Source organism: Theropithecus gelada, chromosome 12 (genome assembly GCF_003255815.1).
Source record: "Theropithecus gelada isolate Dixy chromosome 12, Tgel_1.0, whole genome shotgun sequence".
Classification (NCBI taxonomy): domain Eukaryota; kingdom Metazoa; phylum Chordata; class Mammalia; order Primates; family Cercopithecidae; genus Theropithecus; species Theropithecus gelada.
The window spans coordinates 84,847,436-84,853,700 of NC_037680.1; the positions used below are offsets into that span (position 1 = coordinate 84,847,436).

Here is a 6,265-nt window from a genome sequence, read left to right on the forward strand (position 1 = left end):
CTAATATGTCAATAATAATTATTTTTATGTTAATAACAATAGCTATTGTTAATAATAAAAGAGATAAGTCACATAAGATGCTATAAAATGCCAGTAATTGTTGTTATATCTGTGCTAGGCAACTTTCCCAATAACAAAGGTTTTCAAAAGTTGATCTTTTAGTTTTCAAATCATGTTCTCTTAAAGAATACACTCATAGAAGTCAATATTTCTAAAATATGATTATATAAAATATATACACACATACACATATGTATTTGTAGTATATAAATAAAATATTAATAATGATTATCTCAGTAGTGGTTAAAATTAATTTAAATGTTATTTAAAAAAAATATTCTGGCTGGGCATGGTGGCTCATGCCTGTAATCCCAGCAGTTTGGGAGGCTGAGGCAGGCGGATCACTTGAGGCCAGGAGTTCGAGACCAGTCTGGCCAACATGGTGAAACCCCATCTCCACTAAAAACACAAAAATTAGCCAGGCATGGTGGCAGGCGCTTGTAATCCCAGTTACCCGGGAGACTGAAGCAGGAGAATCGCTGGAACCTGGGAGGGAGAGGTTGCAGTGAGCCGAAATCACGCCACTACACTCCAGCCTGGACGACAAAGTGAGACTGCCTCAAAAAAATAAAATAAAATGAAATAAAAGTTCATATTTTTAAATTTTCTATGTAAAATTTGTATTACTTTCCTTATAATAAAAGAATACTTTATATTTTTGGAAAAAAATATTCACACATTTGATGCTTAAAATGTAAATCATTCCTTCCTGGCCCAATCACACTGTTCTTTTCCCACAAAATTCAAAATAATTTCATTCACAGTAGCTACAGATATTCTGCCCTGCTCTGTGTACTGTGAGTTAGTGCTGGGGACTGGAATGACTGTGTCCTCTCATCATTCACAAAATATCAGGGATTTTCACTTAGGCAGGGAGAACTGACTGCAGAACCCAAGGTGGTTTTTTTTTTTTTTTTTTTTCCAGTTGTCAAATGATCCTTTACTGAAATATTTTCCTTTGTGCTTCTTAACTAGCTAGGCATTCCACAACAACACTGTTGATGCCATCTATGATGTCATGAGGTTGGTGGCCATCAACATTATGGCCCATAGACAGGGCAGTCCCCCGGATCTCTTTAATGGTTCCAGAAAGTTCTCTGGCTAAAGATGGGTGCTGCACCTGTCAAGCAATGTTGACGATCTCATCACAAGTGATATTCCTACTGTGTTTAATGTTTTTCTGTTTCTTTCTGTCTCTTGGTGTTTCCTTGAGGGCTTTGATGATCAGGGCAGAGGCAGAAGGCACCACCTCAATCTGGGCCTGTCTGTTCTGAATGGTCAGTTTCACTGTAATTCTCAGGCCCTTCCAGTCACCCATTGCCTTGGCAATGTCATCACCAACCTTTTATGGAGACAGACCCAGGGGGCCGATCTTGGGGGCCAGTGCAGACGTGGCCCCGACTTCACCCCCGATGCACCTCAGGTACACGACTTTGATCTCGTTGGGGTTGAACTTCTGCAGCACGGTGGAGGCAGCTGGTCTTGGATTAACCCGGATTTGGGACGATGGAAGAAAGTTGCACCTTGGCCTCCTCCAAGCCAAGAGCTGAAAGAACCCAAGGTCTTTATAAAGTATATCCCTCTCACAGCTTTTTGTGGACTCATGTTTTACTTATTGTTTTGTTAAAAGCAATGGCAACAAAAGCCAGAATAGACAAATGGGATCTAGTTAATCTAAAGAGCTTCTGCACAGCAAAAGAAACTACCATCAGAGTGAACAGGCAACCTACAGAATAGGAGAAAATTTTTGCAATTTACCCATCTGACAAAGGGCTAATATCCAGAATCTACAGAGAACTTAAACAAATTTACAAGAAAAAAACAAACAACCCCATCAAAAAGTGGGCAAAGGATATGAACAGACTCTTTTCAAAAGAAGACATTTATGCAGCCAACAGACACATGAAAAAATGCTCATCATCACTGGTCATCAGAGAAATGGAAATCAAAATCACAATGAGACACCATCTCACACCAGTTAGAATGGTGATCATTAAAAAGTCAGGAAACAACGGGTGCTGGAGAGGATGTGGCAAAACAGGAACGCTTTTACACTGTTGGTAGGAGTATAAACTAGTTCAACCATTGTGGAAAACAGCGTGGCGATTCCTCAAGGATCTAGAACTAGAAATACCATTTGACCCAGTGATTCCATTACTGGGTATATACCCAAAAGATTATAAATCATGCTACTATAAAGACACATGCACACGTATGTTTACTGTGGCACTATTCACAATAGCAAAGACTTGGAACCAACCCAAATGTCATCAATGATAGACTGGATTAAGAAAATGTGGCACATAAACACCATGGAATATTATGTAGCCATAAAAAAGGATGTGTTCATGTCCTTTGTAGCGACGTGAATGAAACTGGAAACCATCATTCTGAGCAAACTATCGCAAAGACAGAAAACCAAACACCGCGTGTTCTCATTCATAGGTGGGAATTGAACAATGAGAATACTTGGACACAGGGCGGGCAACATCACATACCAGGGTCTGTCATGGGGTGGGTAGAGGGGGGAGGGATAGCATTAGGAGAAATACCTAATGTAAATGACAAGTTAATGGGTGTGGCAAACAAACACAGCACGTCATGTATACATATGTAACAAGCCTGCACGTTGTGCACATGTACCCTAGAACTTAAAGTATATATATATATGTACTTTAAGTACATATATATACTATATATATAAAGTGTGTGTGTGTGTGTGTGTGTGTATATATATATATATATAAAAGAGCTACTTTTAAGTAAAAGAATAATAATTAATACTACTGAGAGCTTTTCACCTCAAAGCACTGCACATGCCTTAACCCCTTTGTGGTATCATTGAGGTATGTGTTTGCTCTTAAAGACTTTTCACAGTTTCACAAGCAAAACTCAAATGATCCATTGTATCTAAGAAGTCAAGGGAACCCCTCTGGGAATAAAGAGCTGCCTAAGAATAATAGCAGGGCCACCATATGAGACATGGTGAAAGTCCCAGGCACAGTGTCTTGTGGATGGCAGATGCTGAATAAAGGCCCCATGTTTCCAATGCAGAGATCACAATAGGGCCTGGTTATGTCTTTGAGGCCTCAGCCCATGAGGCCCACCATGTAACCAAGCACTGTGATCATGCACCATCAGCCTGAATGGAGCCACTTGCAAGTTATAACTTTATCTCTGCTCCTGATCATGTGAAAAATGGCAAACAACTTTGTTTAACCTCCACTCACTTTTTTCCCTTCTTGACTATAGTTGAAATCAATGTATTAGGCCATTCTTGCATTGCTATAAATAAATAGCCGAGACTGGGTAATTTATAAAGGAAAGAGGTTTAATTGGCTCACGGTCCTGCAGGCTGTTCAGGAGGCATCGTGCTGGCAACTGCTCAGCTTCTGGGAAATCCTCAGGGAGCTTTTATTCATGGTGGAAGGTGAATTGGGAGCTGGCCCTTCACATGGTGAAAGCAAGAGCAAGAGAGAGAGAGTGAGGGTGGGGGTGCCACACACTTTTAAATGACCAGATCTCATGAGAACTTACTCGCTATCTCCAGGACAGGTCCAAGCCATGAGAAATCTGCCCCCATGACCTAAACATCTCCCACCAGGACCCATCTCCAACATTGGGGATTACATTTCAACATGAGGTTTGGGCGAGGACACATATCCAGATTATATCATTAACTAGATCCAAACAGCTTTTGCTGTCAATGACAATATTTATTTAATCCCTCCCCCATCCTTTTTTTTTGGAGACCGGGTCTCACTCTGTCATCCAGGCTGGAGTGCAGTGGCACGATCACAGCTCTCTGTAACCTTTGCTTCCCAGACTCAAGCGATTCTCTAGTCTCAGCCTCCCAAGTAGCTGGGACTACAGGTGTGAGCCACCATGCTTGGCTGATATGTGTGTGTGTGTGTGTGTGTGTGTGTGTGTGTGTGTGTGTGTAAATGGGGTTTCACCAGGTTGACCAGGCTGGTCTCGAACTCCCAAGCTCAAAGCAATCTGCCCACTTCGGCCTTCCAAATTGCTGGGATTACAGGTGTAAGCCACTCCGCCCAGACTATTTAATCCTTTTTGTTTGTTTGTTTTTTTGAGACAGAGTTTCGCTCTTGTTGCCCAGGCTGGAGTGCAATGGCGTGGTCTCGGCTCACTGAAACCTCCGCCTCCAGGGTCCAAGCGATTCTCCTGCCTCGGCCTCCTGAGTAGCTGGGATTACAGGCATGCATCACCATGCCTGGCTAATTTTGTATTTTTAGTAGAGTCGGGGTTTCTCCATATTGGTCAGGCTGGTCTGAAACTCCCAACCTCAGGTGATCTGCCCGCCTTGGCCTCCCAAAATGCTGGGATTACAGGCATGAGCCACCTCGCCTGGCCTTATTTAATCCTTTTTATAGAAGGATGATGCTTGAGACCTTCAGAAATGATCAAATGATGATTGCTGTATCTTCTTTTACATCTAGGTTAAACACTGTCCTGGGAACAACTCTAATTGGGGATGAAAGAAGAATAGAAAAGGGCAATATAACTTATGCTAGGTTATTAAAAATTAGTGGGAAGTAACCAAATATCTTGAATAATGTGTCTGAAATAGATCTCTATGGTTTTGCCCCAAACCTGCTCCTTCTCCAGTAGTTACCTCTTTTTAATATATGGTACTGGTATTCGCCCACTTACTCAAACCAAAAACTAGAGAGTCACCTTGGGCTCTTCCTCTCCCTTCACTCCCAAATTCAGTTCATCTGTAAGTCCTGTTAGTTTGTCTTCCAAAACAATTCCCACATTCTTCCACTTTGCTGCTTCTTTTTTTGTCCACTGTGGTCCCCTGATCCAAGCCCCTGCCATCTGTCACATGATCAGCATAGTGACTTCTGACCAGCCTCCCCCTTTCCCCCTCACTACAGTCGATTTTCTCCATGGCAGCCAAATTTAAAACATAAATCAGATCACACGTGTCATACCCCTGCTTAAAAGCATCCTTTCTCACAGAACAAAATCCAAACTCCTTTTGGGGAACTTGGAGTGCCTACCTGATCTAGGCACCGTGCACCTGAAGCCCTTTTTCTCCCTGTCTCTCCCTTGCTTTATCTTCTGGCTTGTGGGCCCCCGGGGTCTGCAGATGCTCCTTGTGCATGGCAGGGTCTTCTCCAAGGACCTTCATGTGATTCCCCCAGTCACATTCAAGTCTGTCCAAATTCTTTCTCCCCAGCAAGGCTTTCCCTCACCGTCCTATCCAAAATTGCACCTTGCCCTTTGTCTCCTTTCCCTGCCTTCTTCTTCCATATAGCCCTCCTCACCCTGCAATTATGTTGTATCACTTAACTTGTTTGTTTCCGCCTGAACTGTCTCTGTCTCTAGAATGGAATCTGCCCAAGGAGGGATGCGGTCTTTCTTGTAACCTATTATGAGTTCAGCTCCCAGACCAATTCTTCACATATGAAAGGTACTCAAGGAATATTTATAGAATAAATGAATGGTCTCATCTTAATCTTTTTTTCTCCTATGAGAGAGAACATTTTGGGGGTGAGGATCAATGTTAGACATGATCCAGATCCCTAGAGAATAAGAAGTTATAATAACATGCAGCAGATGCAAGAAAAAACAAATTGCATTTTTGCCATGGATTGCTGTGGATATATCCAAGTGCTGCACATGGATATTTGGGCTGTAGATTTCTGTGACTCAGAGAGATGCTCACCCTGAAAGACACTGCGTTCAATCCTGTGGAGGCTCACTATAATCATTAAGTGCTTATCGCCCCCTTCAGGTGCTTATCTTCTTGAGAACAGAGACCGTGACTCATGTTATATTTTATTATAATGATTTGCAAATAGCAGGTAATACGTAAATATTTGCTAAATTGAATGACATTGATCCTTTCCACATCTGGAATAAATTTTTAGGTTCTGGTGTGCATATGTGTGTGTGTGTGTGTGTATGTGTGTTTACATTCAAAATATCTGTTTTGAAGTGATCAGACCTGGGGGCCTTGTTACTTCTCCCTAAGTCGATTTATCACAGTTCCAATGAAAATACCACCAAATTTTTTATGGAGCCAAACAAATTAATACTAAAGTTCATATTTTAAAAATAAGCAAGAATAGTCGGGAAACCAATAAAAAAGAAAAACTTTTAGCAGGGAGTAGCCTGCCACATATTAAAATATTCTATAAAGCCCCTAATAATTAAAACATTTCCTATTCTTGGATAG

General features: G+C 41.6%; 1 pseudogene; it reads right to left on the reverse strand.

The window, feature by feature from the left end:
* Nucleotides 1-1,027: 1,027 nt before the first annotated feature.
* LOC112635878 lies at nucleotides 1,028-3,101 on the reverse strand (annotated as a pseudogene).
* Nucleotides 3,102-6,265: the final 3,164 nt, after the last annotated feature.